Raw genomic sequence first — 22,368 nt, forward strand, 5'->3', positions numbered from 1 at the left:
CACGGCAGCCTATCAAGAATCAACAAGGGCTGGTGTAGCGTATAATACAGCTACAACCACCAACGTCCTGGGAATTCCTATCCAGCCTTCATGTAGATGAAGGACTGAGCTGCAGTACTATAATTATGCAGGAGTGCCCTTTCAGCTTTCTGGTGGCAGGCGCCCCGACAACTCTCCATGGGATCTCACCCTCTAGTTGCCAAACTTATGAGGATTATTTTTAACTAACCCTCCTAGAGGGAGGTACTCCCAGATCTGGGACATCAGTGTTGTACTAAAATTGCTAGGGGCACCAGCAATGTCCCTGTCCCTGGGGGGACTGACATTTAAAATCAGTATGCTGATAGTACTGGTCTCAGCTCTAGGGGTCCAGTTTCTACATAAACTGAGACTGGGATAAATGATGGCATCTCCAGAAAAGATAGCTTCGCATATTAGAGCTTGTTAAACAAGATAGACCAGGATCATCAGGACAAAATTTGGAATTCCAGATATACCCAACTGGCACCCGACTCTGTGTAATGACACACCTTCTATTATACCTTAAAACTACTAAAATTTAAGAGGAAGTAAATTGGCACTATGGGCAGCCATAAACAGCCCAATGGCCGGGTATCAGCACTAACCATCGCTAGATGGCTCAGACAGGTTTAGGAGCTGCTGGGGTGGATACTGACATCTTAAATTTCTATCCACAAGGGCAACAGCAACACCGGCAGCTAGAGACAAGGAAGTGCCTATGGGCCATATCCTGGCAACAGCAGGATGGTCTAGAGAAAGACCTTCCAATTCTTTATAATAAGCCAATGACCAAACCTGCGGTATTGCAGAATCAAGTTTGAATTCTGTAATATATTTAGCCCTAGGGAGGATTATTTTGTTAAAATAAATTGTTATTGCCTGAATTGGATGCATGGCTGAATACAATAACATACTTCCTCCCTTGAATGACTTCGGCAGTGAGTGAAGCATGGACTGTTCCACGGCTTGAAATCACAGAGCTTTAAAATCTTCACGTAGTCACTCACGTGACTCCGAAGTAAAATAGTAAGATTAAACGAGAACTTACCAGTTTGAAGTTTGATCTTTATTTTATGAGGAGTTACGATGAGGGATTACGTGCCCTCCGCTCCCACCCTCTATTATAAAGGTCAACTGGTATATTAGTTCTTCTTATTTTACTATGTTTATTTCAATTACTATTACTGTGATTCCACACCGCTGCTTTGAAGAATGTCGCGCATGCGTGCTGGCGGGGTCTTCACGTAATCCCTCATCGTAACTCCTCATAAAATAAAGATCAAACTTCAAACTGGTAAGTTCTCGTTTAATTTTACTATTTTATTCACATGTTTAATCGATAATGTTTTATTATTAATGTTTTATGTGACATTCCTATCTGTCGCTGTATGTCATGTTGTCACTTGCGGGCGGAGCACCAAGGCAAATTCCTTGTATGTGAATACTTGGCCAATAAACATATTCATTCAATCATTCATTCATTCATTCATTAAGCCTAATAGCAATGTGCTCTTCATTAATTATTTCAATATATTGATACACTATAAATTCAACATTTTCCTATTATGAATAGTGCTCTATAGGACTATATTTCCCTGTATTTTTCCATAGTTGCTCTGTTCTGCAGGTATGGCTATAAAAGTTAACTTCTACAATTTTGCAACTGTCTTTTCCATTCAATCTGTCCGTTATCTTTGGTCCAATATACTTTTTAACAAATTTGCTTTGATTTTCCAAGGCCAAGTATTTAAACATATGACCAAACAATGATTAAATGATATTTGATGGTCACATGTAGCCAGGTACAGTGAAATTCCATGTCTTTGCATAGAATGCACAAAGTACGCAAGGAGTACACCATGTATCTGGTGCTGACAAAGTTACTAAGTACTCATGAGAGGGCTGATAATCCCCCGTTATTCTCGGTGGCACCCCCCTCCCCCACCCGATTCCTCTTTGTTCTCGGCACCCCCTCCCCCCAATTTATCATGAGGTCATAAGGAATAGGAGTAGCATTAGGCCATTCAGCCCATCAAGTCTACTCCGCCATTCAACCATAGCTGATCTATCTCTCCCTCCCACCCCCATTCTCCTGCCTTCTCCCCATAACCCCTGACACCCGTACTAATCAAGAATCTATCTATCTCTGCTTTAAATATATCCAATGACTTGGCATCCATGGCCTTCTATGGCAATGAATTCTACAGATTCACCACCCTCTGACTAAATAAATTCCTCCTCATCTCCTTCCTAAAAGAACGTCCTTCAATTCTGAGACCATGACCTCTAGTCCTAGACTCTCCTACTTGTGGGAACGTGCTCTCCACATCCACTCTATCCAAGCTGTTTCACTATTCTGTACATTTCAATAAGGTCACCCCTCATTCTTTTAAATGCCGGTGCCTTGGATCAACTCCAGGCAGTTTCTGTGACCAGCTGCCCGTCGAGGTCTGGCAACCGTCCACGCCGTCTCATGTCAGTCAACGCCGGTGACTGGGGGCAGAGTCTGGAGGTGGCTCTGGTCGATGCTGATGGTTCGGACCGGTGTCGGAGATGGCTCCCATTGATGCCAGGGATGGTGACTCGCTGCCCTGTTTTTTTTTGCTTTCTTGAATTACATTTACTATTTGCCGATCTCTGGAATCTTTCCAGAATCTTGGAATGTTGGGTCATTCAGTATTTTTCTCAATCACTGTTTAAAAGAAGCCTAAAGTGTAGGCCATCAGGTCCAGAGATAGCCCTTAAACCCTTATTTGAAGTAGCATTTTTTTCAAGAAACAGAAAATCGTTTCTAAACCTGGGTGCAGGGCTCAGGCAAAGCAATTCTTGCCAGTTTCAAACAGAAGGGCCTGAGGAAGGATCTCGATCCGAAACATCACCTATCCCTTCTCTTCAGAGATGCTGCCTGTACGGCTGAGTTACTCCAGCATTTTGTATCTATCTTCAGTGTTAACCAACATCTGCAGTTCCTTCCTACACAGAAAGGTCATGAACCAAACTTGACTTTTGTGGTCAAAAAGGCTTTTGGCACTTTGGCTTTCATCAGTCAGAGTATTGAGTATACAAGTTGGATGGTCATGTTGCAGTTGTATAAGACGTTGGTGAGACCACATTTAGAATATTGTGTTCTGTTCTGGGCACCATGTTATAGGAAAGATATTGTGAAGCTTGAAAGGGGTCAGAAAAGATTTACGAGGATGTTGCCTGGACTAGAGGGTGTGGGCTATAGGGAGAGGTTGAGTAGGCTGGGTCTCTATTCCATGGGGCGTAGGAGGATGAGGGGAGATCTTATAGAGGTATACAAAATCATGAGAGGAATAGATTGGGTAGATGCACAGAGTTTTTTATCCAGAGTAGGGGAATCGAGGACCAGAGGACATAGGTTCAAGGTGAAGGGGAAAAGATTTAATAGGAATCCGAGGTGGGTGTATGGAACAAGCTGCCAGCGGAGGTAGTTGAGGCTGGGACTATCCCATCGTTTAAGAAACAGTTGGACGGATACATGGATAGGACAGGTTTGGAGGGTTATGGATCAAGCGCAGGCAGATTGGACTAGGGTCGCTGGGACATGGTTGGCTGGTGTGGGCGAGTTGGACCGAAGGGCCTGTTTCCACACTGTATCACTCTATGACTTTATGACCGCACTAATTCATCAGCAGCCACTCATTGCAAAATATTGGCAACACCATGTTACCAAATCCTCAAAACAAATCGCACAGCTTAATATAATACCCAAAATCCAGACAGCTACACATTATTTTGGATGAATATTTATCACTTGAAAGCAGAATAGCTGAAGGATCCATCATCAGAAATTAGTGAAAGGAATGAGAAGCAAAAATACTATTGGAGAGGGTCCAGCTGAGGTTTACGAGAATGATTCTGTGGATTATTGGGTGAACACTAAAAAGCTTTGGGCATGTCCTCGCTGGAGTTTAGAAGGATGAGGGGGCATCTCATTGCAATATACTGAATAATGAAAGACCTAGACAGAGTGGATATGGAGAGAATATTTCCACCAGTGGGAGAGTCTTGGATCAGAGGGTTCAGCCTCAGAATAAAAGGACGTACCTTTTGAATGGAGATGAGGAATTTTGTTAGCCAGAGGGTGGTGAATCTGTGGAATTCATTGCCACAGACGGCGGTGGAGACTACATTACTGGGTATTTTTAAACAGAGCCAAGTTCTTGATTAGCAAGGATGTCAGAGATTATGGGAAGACGGCAGGAGTATGGGATTGAGAGGGAAAAATAGATTTAGCTGTGGTCAAATAGCAGAGCAGGCTAGGTGGCCGAATGGCCTAATTTTGCTTCTAAAGGCTTTTGGCACTTTGGCTTTCATCAGTCAGAGTATTGAGTATATAAGTTGGGAGGTCATGTTGTAGTTGTATAAGACGTTGATGAGACCACATTTAGAATATTGTATTCAGTTCTAGGCACCATGTTACAGGAAAGATATTGTCAAGCTTGAAAGGGTTCAGAAAACAATTACAAGGATGTTGCCAGGACTAGAGGGTGTGAGCTATAGGGAGAGGTTGAGTAGGCTGGGTCTCTATTCCATGAAGTGTAGGAGGATGAGGGGAGATCTTATAGAGGTGTATAAAATCATGAGAGGAATAGATCGGGTAGATGCACAGAGTTTTTTGCCCATAGTAGGGGAATCGAGGACCAGAGGACACAGGTTCAAGGTGAAGTGGAAAAGATTTAATAGGAATCTGAGGGGAAACTTTTTCACACAGAGGGTGGTGGGTGTATGGAACAAGCTGCCAGAGGAGGTAGTTGAGGCTGGGACTATCCCGTTGTTTAATCAACAGTTAGACAGGTACATGAATAGGACAGGTTTGGAGAGATATGGACCAAGCGCAGGCAAGTGGGACTGGTGTAGCTGGGACATTGTTGGCCGGTGTGGGCGAGTTGGGCCGAAGTGCCTGTTTCCACACTGTATTAATCTATGACTATGACTTTATATCTTATGGTCTTAATGAAGATGAACACAATTTTAAATCGATGACTTGAGTGATAGAAAACCATGAAAGGCTGTTGTTAGCAACGATAGAGAGATGTAATTAATGCAAGACACCAATACATTAGTGGAAACTTTACAATGTTTCATTTTGTGAAGGGTAAGATGCAGAAAAGCATTGGTGTAATGAAGGTTGATAGTACCATCAAAAGCGAAGGTGTTCCACAATATAAAATCCGAGCAAGATTTTTCAAAGGTTTGACTGTGGAGATTTAAAGCTTCAAATTCAACTTGGAATTCAACTTGGAATTTAAATGTACTTCCTGAAGCTATGCTTACATTCTGCCGTAGGTACATAGATCCATACAAAATACAGTAAACTATTGTATATAAGGACCCCTCCCCTACTGCCCCCACCCCATAACCTTTCATCTTGTTGTCTCGTTTTACTCCAGCTCAGCTCACAAAAAAACTCTCAATCATCTCAGTCATCTCTGAACTTGAGCATTCTATACAGTACCTGTAGGCATTTCTCTTGATATACTCTCAAAACTTAATATATTAAGATCGGAATTCCATCCTTAATCCTTTAAATTTAATTCCACTTTTACACATGTCCTTGAACCTACCTTTGTGACCAAGCCTTTGGTCATCAGTCAAGCATTATGCTAGATAATGCCCTGCTGAGGTCCTATGGGGTGTTGTCCAATGGGGAATTGCTTTTGTTATTGCCTCACAGATATTCCATAAGCAAAAATAAGAATTTTCTCTAATAGTTTCCCTGCCACTGACGTGAGGCCTATAGTTCTCTGGATCCTCTCGACTTCCCTTCTTAAACAAAGGAACAACATTGGCCACTCTCTAGACCGCCTGGACCTTGCCTGTGGCTAGAGAAGAAACAAAGATCTTCATCAAGCCCCTGTAATCTCCTCTCCTGCCTCCCTCAATAAGTTGGGACAGATCCCATCAGGTCCTGGAGACTTGTCTGCCTTCATGTTCCACAGCTTCAGCACCATCTTCTATTTCCCCCCCATCTTTAGCAGTGCAAACAAAACCCCATCATTGTGGTCTGAAAGTCTGTCTAAGAACAGGAATGCAGCATTTGACCTTTTCAATGAACCATTAATAATGGACTTCAGAGGATCTTACATCGAGAAAAAGACATAAACATAACAGCAAAAGTAGTACCAAAAAAAACATTTTTTTTTAAATCGGGGAAAATTGAGATTAAATCTGGCTTTACTTTGTGAGAATATCAGGAATTGGAATAGAGTGGCCCAAATTAGGCATGGGAACAATCACTGCAACAGAACATGTAGCCCAAGGCTAATAGAAACTGGATTCCAAACTTCATTTAAATTGGACCATAAAACCACCAACACTCGCTGTGTAATCTCTAGCTCCTCATCAGCAAATGAAACGAGACTTTTCCATGCTGTATTGGAAGCTACATTGCTGACAACGTGTTCCTGGGAGGAAGTATGGGGGTGTTAAATGATAGCCAGCAATGACTCTTGGAAGAGTATTTCAGGTCAGTTTCAGAAACCACACACAGACTTGGCCACCCCCAATTAACCCAACGCCAACTGTGTTCCAATGCAAGCCAATTTCAGGAGACAGGAATGGGCAAGCATGGGCTCCAATCACCTAAATGTTTCCTTTCAAAAATCAACTTGGCTGCAATATACCTTCAAGTGTAGAACATGCTGCATTCTCCACATGTATGTGCCTGCATATAGTCACAAGGTCAGAAGTGAGAGGAGTAGAATCAGGCAATTCGGCCCATCAAGTCTACTCCGCCATTCAATCATGGCTGATCTATCTCTCCCTCCTAACCCCATTCTCCTGCCTTCTCCCCATAACCTCTGACACCCGTACTAACAAGAATCTATCTCTGCCTTAAATATATCCATTGGCTTGGCCTCTACAGCCTTCTGTGGCAAAGAGTTCCACAGATGCACCACAGTCTGACTGAAGAAATTTCTCCTCATCTCCTTCCTAAAAGAACATCCTTTAATTCTGTGGCTGTGACCTCTAATCCTAGACTCTCCTACTAGTGGAAACATCAACTCTATCCAATCCTTTCACTATTCTGTACGTTTCAATGAGGTCTGCCCTCATAGTGATCCTGATGGTTAGAGTCACATGGTGTAAAAAGCAAACTGCTAGATGAACTCTGGGGGTCAGGCAGCATCTGTGGAGTGAAATGGACAAATGACGTTTTGGATCGGGCCCCTTGTCAGACTGATCATCAGTTTGTGTTTTGTTCCCTTGTGACTGAGCTCTGTGGATTGTCACCTTGTCGTGGTGGAGAAGCTTGTGTGGACCTGAGATCCTGAGAGCGATGCTGTCTGGAGCTATGCTCCTGGCAGGGCCACCCATGGCGGTAAGGTCAAGGGAAAGGTCCCTGACAAAGAGTAGTCCATCCAAGACCTCAACGGTGGAACAGGCGGAGGTCGATGGCTGACCCCTAGTGGAGCGTCACAACGGCTGGGAAGGCGGATGAAGGCTGATAACTCTTCACCACCCACTATGCCTCCTTGGAATCCTCTACAAACTTACTACATTCTCGCCCAAGTCATTAATATAGATGACTAAACACAGTGGACTCCTGTGGCACACATGCGAACATCAAGAAACGATACACCATGTTCAACCGTGACTGATGAAAGAACAGAACCATTTCCTATTTCAGAAAGAAACAGCCCAAACGTGCATGGAACTTGGAGAAATTCCAAAAACCAATGATGAAACTGAAGTTATAATTGTTGTTGCTCATGTTTCCACTTTGATAAATAATGTAATTGTTGCTTAAACAAAACAGGGGAGGAGACCCCTATACATCTCCAGCATGGTATCTACAGATATTAGTATTGTGATCCTTTTACACAGCAGACTCGTGAAATGTGGCTGCCCCTCTAATAATGTACGTTTCAGACATTCAGTTTACACAAAGAGCATTAAGTTTCAACGTCAGGTTTAGGTTTATTCTTGTCGCCTGTACTGAGGTACAGTGAAAAGCTTTGTTTTGCATGCTATCCAAATAGATCAGATATATCATACATAAATACAATCAAGCCAAACTCAAACTCAGTAGATAGAGTAAAGGAGAAGATAGTGCAAAATATAGTTCTCAGCATTATAGTGCATCAGTTGCATGTACAAAGTCCAATGTACACAATGAGGTAGAGATGAATCAGTCAGTACCCTAGCTTTTGGAGGGACAGTTCAGAAGCCTGATAACAGAGGGGAAGAAGCTGTTGCAGAGTCTGGTGGTGCGAGCTATCAAGCTTCTGTACCTTCTGCCGTAGAGTAACGGGGAGAAGGAGGGATAACTGGGAAGGGCCAGTATGTTGTCCAGCAACTCTACAGCAGCTCTTTTGGATAGACATACATTTTGTTTCTCAATGAAGACCAGGGGCGCTGTACGATTGGCAGCCCCGCCAACTGTTTTTTCATCTTTTTTTAAATTTTAGTGCGTTTAAAAAGTTTGTGCCGATGTTCTCCAGTTTATTTTATGTGGGGGGAGTGGGAGGGGGTCGGGGGAAACTTTTTTTTCAGTTTCTTTCAGATGCGATTATTTTCCGGGTGGCATCTCCGTTCGCTCTGCTGCCTACCATCAATGGAGCTTGAGGCCTCCTTGGACTGACCTTGGGCCCCACCGCTGGGCGTGGACTTTACAAGTCGATCCCTTGCCTGGGAACGATCCAACCGCAGCCTGCAGACTCTCACATGGAGAGCTCACAGACTCGGGAGAGGCTAGTCGGGGGCTCCAAAGACGCAGAGGCTCGACCAGCCCCGACGCGGGGTTCGATAGTCCGGCGCGGGGGAACTGACATCCCCCGATGCAGGAGCTGATCGCCCCGACGTGGAGGGCCCAAACGCCACTGGCTACGGGGGTCAAGATCGTCCCGTCAACAGGAGAGGAAAGAAGGGATGAGATTTTACCTTTTTTTCGCCCTCCATCACAGAGAGGAATGTGGAGGAGTCCTCGTATGTTGCAAAACATACTTGGCTAATAAAGTATTATTGTGATTGTGATTGTGACTTTGGCTGAGGGCATTTACAAGCAAAATGCACTTTGGCACTTTGTACGTACAATTTGCACTTAATAAACAGCTGTAATGTCAAAGGATTTTTTTTTAATCCATTGTGAATAAGGCAGGAACAATCATACACAAGCCCAGACAAAAACTGAACAGGATTAACAAGCCTAGACTAAGCCTGAATAACAAGCACGACCAAACTGTATATTAAGGTCATACTGACACCCAAATGTCAAATCAAACAAGCCCAGACCAAGGCAGTTCAATTTGCTATGTACATTTCTACAACTTGCCTTGTGGCCAAGTCCCAACACCACTGCTGGATATCACAATTTACCTTTCAAACTGTAGAGATGCAGTTCAAATGAGATGTGGAATGAAGTGTGAAAACGCACACCTCCAGATTCAGGGACAGTGTCTTCCCAGCTGTTATCAGGCAACTGAATCATCCTACCACAACCAAAGAGCAGTGCTGAACTACTATCTACCTCTTTGGAGACCCTCAGACTATTCATGATCTATTCTTGATCGGACTTTGCTGGCTTTACCTTGCACTAAACGTCATTCCCTTTATCATGTAGTTATACACTGTAAATAGCTCAATTGTAATCATGTATTGTCTTTCCACTGACTGGTTAGCACGTAGCAAAAAGCTTTTCACTGTACCTCGGTACATGCGACAATAAACTAAATTGATAAACTAAGGTGATTGCAGTAAAGTGTATGCGTAACCTTAATAAAACTAAAATGATATTTACACAACTCTGAATCATATGGAGCCTGCTGTTAGGAAAGCCATAGATAAACAATAAATCATACTAATCATTAACATCAGGACCCCATAGCACGTAATGATAAAATGTTAATAGTCTCATTGCATTTCTATGCTAAATAAACATACGTTGCAGATATGTTTTTTAATCTCATTGATTAAATGTTTCATATGTCCAGTTGGCATGTCTTGTTAAGTTCATTTAATGATTTTTAAGCCTTTCTTCCCAATCTACTGCTCTATGAAGATTAGCACCATCGGTACATTGAGACTGCATTTAGTTTCTGATTCAAAGTCATTCATATAAATGAGCAATGTCAGTGATCCCAATGACAAGATCCAAGAAACCACTATGTATATCGCATTTTCCACATTTAGCTACTACCCATGGGGGCGGTACGGTGGTGCAGTGCTAGAGTTGCCGCTTTACAGCGCCAGGAACCCGGGTTTGGTCCTGACCACGGCTGCTGTCTGAACGGAGTTTGCATGTTCTCCCCGTGGCCTGCGTGGGTTTTCTCCGGGTGCTCCGGTTTCCCCCCCACACTTCAAAGACATACAGGTTTGTAGGTTTGTAATTGGTAAATTGTAAATTGTCCCTAGTGTGTGTAGGATGGAGTTAAGGGCCTGTCCCACTTGGGCATCATTTGCGCATCACGCAGTTGGCGCACGAAGATGTTGTACATCCCAAAATCCCGCGTCGTGCATCGTGACGCGTAAATGATGTCGCGTAAATGACGCACAATTTACGCCCAAATGGGACAGGCCCTTTAATGTGCGGGGATCACTGGTCGGCGCGGACTTGCTGGGCCAAAGGCTCTGTATCTCTAAACTAAAAAACTAAACATGGTTTTACATTCTTCACACAGATTTTTATCCTTACCCAGGTGTTGCTCAGTATAGTTCCATTGAAAAATACATCAAATTGTCCCATGAGGTACTAGTAAACTAGCTAGCATTGTTAGTATTCCCCCAATTTCAACTAACACAAATAGCTCTTATGCTCGCAAACGGCTTCTGTTCTTTATCACTTCCTTTTGCTACGCCTGGATTGCTAGAAGTGCTCATATCATACAATGGCCTACAGTTCTGTTCCAACCAATTTAGGAAATTTATGCACTGCGGCAGCATAAAATAATCTTACATATTCATATAAGCCTGCCTTGAACGCAAAAGCAGAATGGTCAGTTTGATCTGTGACAGAGGTTTCAACAAAAACAGCCAGCAAAGAACGAGGCAGACAGCCCCATGAAGCACGGGACTGCAATTGTCCCAGTCATGTGTAGGACAACACACCGTTCTAGTCCTGGCGAAGATGCTGATGAATTGTTGGCTCACTACCAGGTTAAGCCTCACGGGAAGTACTTGCCTCCCTCAGATATTAACAGTCAGCCGCTGCTACTTCTCAGCCAGATTTTTATTTTCATTACATCATTCTCCCACAGAAATTTACGCTTGCAGCTTGTTGACAATATTTAGCACACTTACAAAGCTGGGTAAAAATGCATCTGGGAATAGGAATAGGAATACTTTATTGTCCCATGTGACTGGGCACAGTGAGATTCTTTACTAGCAGCCACCGGCGGCGCTGATAAAGTGATAAAGCACGCCAGCTCCCCCTTTTGTTCCCCTCCCCCACCCCCACCCACCCACAGTGGTTCCCCCACGCCGGGTCCCACATCTACATGTATACTTCACAATCTTTAAGAAGGAACTGCAGATGCTGGAAAATCGAAGGTAGACAAAAGTGCTGGAGAAACTCAGTGGGTGCAGCGTCTATGGAATGAAGGAAATAGGCAACGTTTCGGGCCGAAACCCTTCTTCAGACTGATGTAGGGTTTCGGCCTGAAACGTTGCCTATTTCCTTCGCTCCATAGATGCTGCTGCACCCGCTGAGTTTCTCCAGCACTTTTGTCCACCTTATACTTCATAGTCGTTCCCAATTATTCAGTTTATGATGCCATTAAGATTGGTTGGGACTCAAAGGGTGGATCCCAGGAAAGGCAAGGAACACAATGGAATGAAATAAACTTGAAATAATGTCCAAAACACAGTACAAACTGTATAAGTGTAGGAAGGAACTGCAGATGCTGGTTTACACCGAAGATATACATATATAGACAATAGACAATAGGTGCAGGAGTAGGCCATTCGGCCCTTCAAGCCAGCACCGCCATTCAATGTGATCATGGCTGATCATCCCCAATCAGTACCCCATTCCTGCCTTCTCCCCATATCCCCTGACTCCGCTATCTTTAAGAGCCCTATATAGCTCTTGAAAGTATATAAACTGTATATACTCAATTATCATAGAAACAAAGCTTCTTGCTCGACTGATATGCTTGAAAGACACCAAAAAACACAAATTTAGCGTAGAAATTTATAATTTGTTTATTCATATGAATATATACAAAATAAAAATATAAACTATTGCAAAGTGATTTGTACAACATAATTATACTATAAACTCTCAACTATATGGGCAGTGGTAGAGTTGCTGCCTTACAGCGCTTGCAGTGCCGGAGACCCGTGTTCGATCCCAACTACGGGTGCTGTCTGTACGCATTTTGTACGTTCTCCCTGTGACACACTCCAAAGACGTATAATAATGTAGGTAAATTGGCTTGGTAAATGTAAAAAGTGTCCCTAGTGTGTGCAGGAGAGTGTTAGTGTGCGGGGATCGCTGGTAGGTCACGGACCCGATGGGCCGAAGGGCCTGTTTCCGCACTGTATCTCTAAACTAAACTAAACTATACACCACAGAGTAATCATAGGAACTTTTCAGTATTCATGCTAGGTTATATGTTCAGCCTTACAATGACCACAGGGCAAATGGACCACAATGTTCTCATAGGACAGCCTTTCTTTCTCCAACATTTACATTGAGCAAATCTCTGCCTGAACAAATGTTCCGTTTAAATAATTCCCCTGGAACATGAGTGGCATTAACAGACAAATACATTTACATTTAGGGCTATAAGATCAAGAATTACTTCTCCAGTTTTCTGCAATACCAGTTTCTTTAGCAATGATCTTTAGAGCATCTGACATGAAGGAAACTAACATCAAGATAGGGTGTGAAGAAGGGTCTCAACCCAAAACATCACCCATTCCTTCTCTCCAGAGATGCTGCCTGTCCCGCTGAGTTAATCCAGCATTTTGTGTCTCCCTTCGTTATTACACATAGTTTCCAAGCCTAATATACAGCATCTGCTAATAAACTATTGGAATTTGTTTCATGCAGATTTAACAGAAAAAATGAAAATGTTGTTATATGACCATTTTTTGAAATGCAAATAATGTTGTCTCCCGTCCCCCTCAAAATTGTTTTTCCATTTAACAGTATCCAGAATCTCCCAGCCTGGATAAATTCCCTCAGTTGTTTAACCGTCTAATAAATCAATGCTCCTCTAATCATGCTCTCTTGATCACCACCAAATGTAAACAATGCACCATTGATCACCATAAACTGCTCTGAAATTCTTCTCGTTACCTCAATCTCAAAATTGCTGCTTGATGTTGTTGCAATTGACCAGCCATGATCACATTGAATGGCGGTGCTGGCTCAAAGGGCCGAATGGCCTACTCCTGTACCTATTGTCTATAATTGCTTACCCTTTAACTATCCTTTTTGTCATGTTGCCCCAATATTTTGTGTTCGTCGAGGTCAAATTCTGTTTGACAATGTTAAGAACCTAGAGAAAGCTCCACAATGTGAAAGCCACTATCTTGATGAAAGTTGCAGCCGGAAGGTAATGGTCCTTTACATTAGAGCTGAAGTGTAATATCGGGAAAGATGTTGGCACATAAGCACAGCTCATCTTTGCCAAGTTGCTTCCTATCAGCGGCTCCTGTTCACCAGGTCTTTAAGGAGCTAACTAAATCCTGTTACTCAATATGTGCTTACAGATTTCACTTATTATTACAGAAACATATCAGACAGTGGAAACAACAGGATTGTAACGGGTATAGCTTGGACCCAATAGCAGCACAGAATTAGGCAGGTATAGTTGGTAACAAACTTTATTACGAAACTGTAACACAGAGTAGTAACACAGGAATGGGTACACCGTACTCACACAGAGGCTCAGGATTGAGCGAGGGTTCCGAAGAGGGGCAGGCAGGAGACATAGTCGGGGTAGCGGAAGGTCCGGTAACCAAGAGATCCAACACACGATGCAAACAAACCAGCGAGGAACAGACGAAAGGAGAGTCGAAGCCAGGCAGGAAGTCGGGAAATCGCTGGAGAGTCTTGCATGAATGCTGAGAACAATCTGGCACTGTGTGAACGGTGAGGAGAGTCTATATACCGGGTTAATTGGTGATCAGAGGCAACTGAGTGCAACAGGTGAGGAGAGTTGGGCTGATGAGAGGGGAGTGGCAGGCAGGCAGGTGAGGAGAAGGAGGGACCGGTGGAAAAGTACTGGGAGGTGAAGTGGATGAGAATGCGGAGAGGGCAGACTGTGACAAGGATGGGTTTCAGATGGAAATTGTTGGCACCAGGAATCTTAATAGTTGCACAATAATCTTAATAATAATTGTCCTTCAGCCGGGCAATCAGATAAAGAGCATAGTCCATCTGTCGTGGAGAATATGATGTTAGAAGCCACACGCCTTTTAATGTGATCAGGAATTAGACACATTTTAGCAGCCTATACTCAATATCACTTACTTTCTTACATTGGATATAAACTCATTTTATTGATTATTGCTGTCCTAATGTCTCTTTTCTGTCTATTGTAAGCATTCCTCAATTAGAGAGGAAACCAGCTGTAAACAAAAGATTTTAATCAATTCAAACATTGTAATTATTTCTTAAGTCCATTTTATTTAATCTTTATCCTTTAAGAAAACATTGACATTTTAATGTTATTTCTTCATTTTAACTAAAACCCACAAACTATGTCTTTAGAAATCAGTGTATGAATGAATATAGAAAATGCAGCACAAGAACAGGCCCTTCAGTCCATTCTGTCCGTGCTGGCTTTGATGCCAATTTAAACTAATCACGTCTGCCTGTTTAGCTCCATTCACTGCCTGTTCACGTGTAATAGAATTCAGGGCGGCACGATGGTGTAGCGGTAGAGTTGCTGCCTTACAGCACTTCCAGCGCCATGGACCCTAGTTCAATCCTGGTTAAGGGTGACGTCTGTACGGAGTTTGTACGTTCCCCTCGTGACCGCGTGGGTTTTCTCCGAGAACCTCAGTTTCCTCCCACACTCCAAAGACGTACAGGTTTGTAGGTTAATTGTCTTGGTATGAATGTAAAAATTGTCCCTAGTGTAGAATTGTGTGAATGTGCGGAGATCGCTGGTCAGTGCGGGCTCGGTGGGCCGAAGGGCCTGTTTCTCTATCTGTATCTCTGTATCTGTATAGCTGTATCTCTAAGCTAAAACTAGCAAAAACGAAAGTAAACTAAATGTTTCCTACCATATTTTATACCAGGTGGATTCCAGGCACATACCATTCTCAGATTTCCTTTAAACTCGTTCCTACCCTCACACCCTCCCTCAGATTGCCCCAGAGCCACCTAATTTCAGGAGAAATAAATCCAAGTTTATCCAACCTCTTTTAATAGCAAATACATTTTAATCAAGGCAACATCTTGATGAATCTCTCTTGCACCCTCTCTAAAGGCTCCATTTCCTTCCTATAATGCATTGACTAAAACTGCGCACATTATTAGAAGTACGGCCAATACAACATTTCATGCCGCTACACCATTGTTTCCCAAGTTTAGTGCTCATTGCCAGACACATTCCTCATCATCTTATCTACTTGTGTTGTCACTTTCAGGGAGCTATGGAACAGCAACCACAAGAAACGCCTCGATCTGAAACGTCACCCATTCCTTCTCTCCAGAGATGCTCCCTGTCCCGCTGAGCTCCCCTTGCATTTAGTGTCTACCCAAGGTCCATCTGTACATAAAGGAACTGTAGATGCTGGGTTATATCAAAGATAGACACAAAATACTGGAACAATTCAGCAGGTCAAGTACTGTAGCACCTCTGGAGAAAATGCATAGGTGACATTTTTGAACCCATCTTTGACTGTAGGGTCCCAACCCGAAGCATCACCTATCCTTGTTCTCCGGAGATGCTGCCTGACCCGCTGAGTTGCTCCAGTATTATGTGTTCATCTGTACAAATATATGCTTCGAAGGATCCTACCATTTCCTGTATAGGGGGGTTGCACATAAGGTCGTCGGTTCAAAGGGCGTGACGCATGGAGCAGCTCAATACACTGTTAACACACGAAACGTGTACTTTCTTAGCAGTTAAAAAACGCCGAAATGGTCAATTTTTGCGCTGTAAATAATTGTGGAGGGTGACTGATCGCTCTGAACCAAATGCTCTAGTATCTTTGCTCTGAACCCGAGCACCAAGGTGTAAAGCGGTTGAAGGAGTGCATCCCTCGGGACAGCCCCCACTCTCCCCCTGGGGTCAGCGCTGTCAGGCCACAGCCACCCTCCGCCCCATCTCCCCCTGTGCGGCCGCTCTGTCACGGGCTGTGGGTCGGCAGCGCCCACACACACGGGGCCGGGTGGAGCGGGGCCGACGGCTGCAGCAGAGTTGGGGACAGTCTGGCCCCTCTGCCCACCCAGAGTCACTGACCGTGCTGCATCGGCACCCCTCCCCCCCCCCCCCCCCCCCCCCCACGACCTCCTTCCCAACCCGGCCGCGGGGATAGACGGCCCGGGGTCCACGAGTGTGGAACCAGTCAGTGTGGAATCCGGATGCTGGGACAGAAGATGGGCCCGCTACACTGGAATCCATGGTAAGTGCTTACCTGCAGTTCACCGCGTGTACTCCAGTTGGCGTTGCGTGGCAACAGTACGGGTCATGGGTCGTGACCCGACTGCCATGCAACCTCCCTATACTGTCCTCTTACATTTGACCTGCCAACGTGCAACATTTCACCCTAGTCTGCATTAAACTCCATCTGCCATGACCCTGTCCATGTCTCCAACTGATCCATATCCTGCTGTCCCACCGTCCACAACTCCTCCAATGTCGTGTTGTCTGCAAACGTACCAATTAGACCACCTGCATTTTTGGTCACAAAACCAGAGGTCGTAGCAGTGAACCCTGCAAAACATTACGGGTGGCTGACGTGCGATCAGAACAACCTCCATTCCTAGACAGATATTCAAATAATATAGTCTCTATAAAATGCCCCTCTTTATGTGGCATATAGTGAAAACATTCAAAACCAAACTATTTTTTAAGACTACCAAAATTTACCTTTTGTAGCCCAGCCAATTTTCAAACCAATCGACCACTTCTCTGTGGATCCTGGAATCTAATATTTTCACAGCATGCCATATTAAAAAAAATGGGTATTTTATTTTGACCAAAGGTCCTTAACAGGGCAAATGTTGCTGAAAGACCGAGTTTCCAGAACGACAAGCCGTTGATCTCAATCCTTAACGACCACTGGTCAATTGAGCGATGTATGTGACAAGCGAGTGGTGATTAGGGAAGAGGAACTGTCGGAATCTGCGCTGACCACAATAGAGTCCAATAAATACTCCCCAATTCCCTGTGTGGGCTGAAGCAATAGCACAGAACAATTCTGAAAGAGCTAGCGATAGTGGTGCCTCCAACATTGCATTCCAGACACTGATTAGGCAGCACAATCATGAGCCTGTGTAACAGTTCGACAGCTTCATTAGCAAGCTGACCATGATGGGAGAACAATACACACCGCAAATTTACACGCAAAAATCACAGTTGAAACGAGACAATTACGTGGAAAATTATACCTCTTTCTATGTAAAATTATGAAGCACAAGAGCAATCAATTTGGCTTTTTTTTCTCTCCTCACCTTTTGAAAGGTGTCCAATTATTCCATTCCATTGTCTTATATACTTCTTGCAGTAAATGTCCAATTCTTTCATAAAACAACAATTAAATCTGCTTCATTTGAATTAACTCACAAGTTAAAATTTAAATATCATTTCTGATCTTCTTCTCCCAATTACCTTACATTTACAAATCCTGTATCAGTAACAGCTCACATGAAACAACAAATTGGAAACTATAGCTTTTTCAAACTGTTCCAACACCGATAACCAGTTGCCCTCCCTGAAGAGTCTGAAGAAGGGTCTCGACCCGAAACGTCACGCATTCCTTCTCTCCAGAGATGCTGCCTGTCCCGCTGAGTTACTCCAGTATTTTGTGTCTATCTGCTCTCCCTCAAATTTCTAAGTACGACCTGCCTTCCTGTGTTTGCACATAATGAGATGGATCAGACAGAGTGCTTGACATCATGTTTATTTACCAGCACATGAGATTCACTGCCCGCATCCATTTCCTGATTGTGGACCAAGATGAACTAATTAATTGCACAACAAACCTCTAATCTCAGAGGCACCATCTTCATTTCGAATCATTTCACTTTCTAATGTTTGCTCAAGTAAAATAACTCCAGGAAATATGCTGATTTCCCTCAAATTGGCATCTCTGGCACGTGGCACAATAATGTGCCTGACATCATTCCATTGGAGAGAGACACAAAAATCTGGAGTAACTCAGCGGGTCAGGCAGCATCTCTGGAGAAAAGGAATAGATGACGTTTCGGGTCGGGTCCCTCCTTCTGAATAAGGGTCTCGACCCAAAACGTCACCCAATTCTTCTAACCAGAAACGCTGCCTGTCCCGCTGAGTTACTCCAGCTTTTTGCGTCTCTCTTCGGTTTAAACCAGCGTCTGCAGTTCCTTCCTACACATCATTCCATTGGATATATGTAACGGCTGAAGAGGTTATTATTCAGGCAGTGCCCCTTTTAAGAACAAATTTCCCGAGGCATGTGTGCATTGTATTAATTAAGTTTAGCGTTTAGTAGTTAACTAGTGCTGCCTCACAACTGATGGCCATTATTGAAGCTGCCAATGTGAAAACGATGGTTGTTAGGAAAGCGTATCTCCCAAAGATGCGTGAACTCCGGGACAAATGTAAATCTATCCAAAGAATACAATCTCCAATTTGTTTAGAAAAAGTCCAACTGTTCCTCTTTGAGCTATTCCGACATTCAACTTCTCATTTTGTTATATGATTTTTAAGGTGGTCTTTTACCCAAAGAATGCTGAAATATAATTGCTCTTTGCGATCCCTTATGCAGTTAATCTGTCAAAATTGGGGAAAGGGTGGGGGTGATAATAAGACACTTTCATGTACCCTAACAAGTACTGCTAAGTGACTGCAAATAACTCTGTGGTTTGATATGAATAGCAAGCAGATAATGGGCACTCATTGTCCATGCAAAAAGAAAGCCAGTGGAACTGTAAGAATAACATCTGAATAATTGCTGATATGGTGCATTATGGCTGGTCCCATAATTCAAACGGCACGGTGGCGCAGTGGTAGAGTTGCTGCCTTACACGCTTACAGCACCCGAGACCCGGGTTCGATCCCGACCATGGGTGCTGTCTGGACGGAGTTTGCATGCTCTGCCCGTGACCGCGAGGGTTTTCTCCTCCGCCACTCCAAAGACGTACAGGTTTGTAGGTTAATTGGCTTGGTAGAAATGTAACAAAATTGTCCCTAGTGTATGTGGCAGGGTAGTATTAATGCGCAAGGTTCGCGGGTCGGTGCGGAATCGGTGGGCCGAAGGGCCTGTTTCCACTGTGTATCTCTGAACGAAACTAAACACTAAAAAATAAGGGAGTCTGCAGAAAGTAGTGGACATTGCCTGTACCGACCAGTACTGACCTCCCCATCATTGAAAGGATCTACTGGACAATACTTGACTCAAGAAAGTTACTAATACCATTAAAGGCCCACATCACCCTGCCCACACTTACCTCTCACTGCAACCATTGTGAAGGTGGTACAGGGAGGCACGGGCAGTGGGCAGGTGCTATAGACCTGCACAGGAAGGTAGACGCTCCCGCCCCCACGAGTCTCAGGCAGATCCTGCTGGTCCTTTGGATCGATCAGCGACATGGAGAGGGGGGATGTGCTGCATGGGCAACAGCCTGTCCTCCATATGACATCGCCCAGGCTTGCATCCGACCATACACTACCTGCAAACTAGGGTGCATCACCCATGTTCAGTCATGACCGAGGGGGCCTACCGCTACAGGGAGGCTGAAAATGGTTGCCTCCACAGTCAAGAACAGATGATCTCATCAGTCATTAGAACTGGAAACCACCATGCTCAACCCCAACCTCAGCACCGAACCACTATACACTTGACACTGACACTGTGCCCTACCTACATGAGCTTTTGTACCAAAGTGGTCTTACTTACAATAGCTGATCATTTAATGTACCGTTGCGTGCTCTTATTGCGAGTAATGTGCCTGTGAAGATGCAGCAAGTAAGACCTTCATTGTTCCAGTTTATATCCAGTGCATGTGGCAAATAAACACCCTCTCCACCCCCCCCCCCCCCCCCCCCCCCCCCCCCCGCGCCAAATGATGCAATATCATTGATGCAAACAGCTTAGTGTCTGTGGTGGTGTATGGATTACTATGTGACAACACTCAGAGGTACTGGAGCGCTGGCATTCACATTCTAACATTTGGTACTCGCATCGTAAGTCTGCAATTTTTCTCTGTCAACAATATTGTTTGATCACATAGAGTAGTTTTTTTTGACTTTTTTTACATCCAGATGTTCTATTGTGCAGACATCCAGTTTACGTGATGTTGCAATGTAGCATCCTGCTCAATCAGCGGCAACAATCAGTAAAGCAAAAGCCCAGAATCCAAGAACATTACAAAGTTCCATCCCAAGATATGTGATACATGATCCGTTCAGAAGCATGGTGCAGGAGGAGCCTTCCCTTACCTTCCAGCTGTAACCCATTTCACACAGGCTTGTTGTGCCTCTCTCCAGCGGTGACTGCTCTGCTCGGATACAGACAGTTGTGTGCAGACTCAGCTGCAGCTATTGTACTCCAGTGAGTGAAAGTTCAGTGGCAGATTCAGCATGTGAAATACCAGGCTAACCTCAGATAAGCTGCGAAGCAGAGTTCCCTGGGCTGTGTCAGGACTTTGGAATGTCTGAGCTAACTCCACTTGCGAGGGGTTTTCAACTAGTGATTTGCTGCACCGGGGTTGCCTAGACCTTGTTCACATTCTCTTTGCCTCCAACTATCTGCCAACATTCGCACACAAGGTGCCTTTTTAAGTCCCGTCTCCCCCCCCCCCCCCCCCCCCCCTGTTCAGTGAAATATGTGTGCTATCTCAAGAACACAATGCCTCAATTCAACAGTTTCCTCAGAAGCACAACACAGCAACCTCTACTCTGCTCAGGGTTGCCAACCATTCTCTTCTGACAGAATGTCTTTAAGCGAAGAAAGAAAACGTGATGTGGGGAGGAGGTGGGGGGGGGGGGGGGGGGGGGGGGGTCGGGACGCCAAGGAAAGCCTTGTCAATTAGGAAACAAGCGCTGCAGTCTTGTTTTACTGGCACCCGCTAAAATAAAAAAGCAGCGTTTCAATGAACTTAGCTGCTGCAGTCCATTTACACAGATGCACGGAATGAACCGTATTTTTACTGTGTGCTGCTGCAGAATAAGACACATGTGCCTGGAACAGGAGGCTTCTTGTTGGTCACTTTGCAAAACATAGCCTATAAATCTGTTGTCGGCAGAAAGTGATCTGGATTTCCACACCTGCACTTGAAGTGGGGGAGAAACTCTCCTCTCTATGAATCCACTGTTTCGCAGCCCCACTGTCTCAATGCCAATAGTGTTTGGGGTCAGGAAATTTGCGCACATTATGTTTTTATTATGAATACATTGCAGATAGCTTCAGAAGCTTAGGTGTTGTGTCTGGTCCTGGGTTAGAAGTGATTTAGAACAAGTTATTTCAATAACAAAGGTGCAAATGAGCCCATTTTATGCAGAAATAAAACTGCCCAGTCACTAAATTCATGGGGCAAACAGGCCTTCCAAAACAGGCAAATGCAGGAACCAAGAGATTGTTGGAAAATAAAGCACTCTTGTTGGACTATATAGCACTGTTTTGTTCACAGCTACATGATCCAATTTCAATGTTACTTACCCAGAGTAAATCACATCAGCTATTTTTTTGGGGTAAAATCATGTCTGTTGCGAAATTGGAAAAAAACTATTGTTAAAAAAACCCTTACAGCGCCAGAGAGCCGGGTTCGTTCCTGACTACGGATGCTGAGTTGGTATGGTCATACCATGACCTGTAAAATCGCACATTGTCCCTAGTGTGTAGGATATTGCTCCTGTGTGGGGGGTTGCTGGTCGGCGCGGACCCGGTGGATCGTAGGGCCTGCTCTCGCACTGTATATCTAAACTAAATGAAAGTATCTCTAAACTAAACTAAACTAAACTAAAATTCTGGTGACGATACACAATAAAGCATCCGATATCATCCAAGCATCAGGCACGAACCTTATGATGACAGAGTTCATGAAACAACCTTTTACATCAATACCAATATACATTGGAAGACACACCTTCAAATTACAACCACCATTAAACAGTTTTATGCACATTTCGAGTACATTGGGTAACTTTACTGCCTCCGCTATTTAAAAGGATATCCTGCTAATACTGAACAAGCTACTGGGCAGGCAGGGGAGGC

General features: G+C 44.1%; 1 protein-coding gene across 1 annotated transcript in view; it reads right to left on the reverse strand.

Moving 5' to 3' along the window:
• The window catches only part of LOC116980993 (1-phosphatidylinositol 4,5-bisphosphate phosphodiesterase epsilon-1-like), a 38,214-nt gene extending 17,149 nt beyond the window's left edge, over positions 1-21,065 (reverse strand). The window contains exon 1 of the mRNA XM_033033575.1: positions 20,595-21,065. The gene's annotated coding sequence lies outside the window, so the exon portion shown is untranslated. The remainder of the gene's footprint in view (positions 1-20,594) is intronic.
• Between the last annotated feature and the right edge of the window lie 1,303 nt (positions 21,066-22,368).

This window comes from Amblyraja radiata, chromosome 15 (genome assembly GCF_010909765.2).
Source record: "Amblyraja radiata isolate CabotCenter1 chromosome 15, sAmbRad1.1.pri, whole genome shotgun sequence".
Lineage (NCBI taxonomy): Eukaryota > Metazoa > Chordata > Chondrichthyes > Rajiformes > Rajidae > Amblyraja > Amblyraja radiata.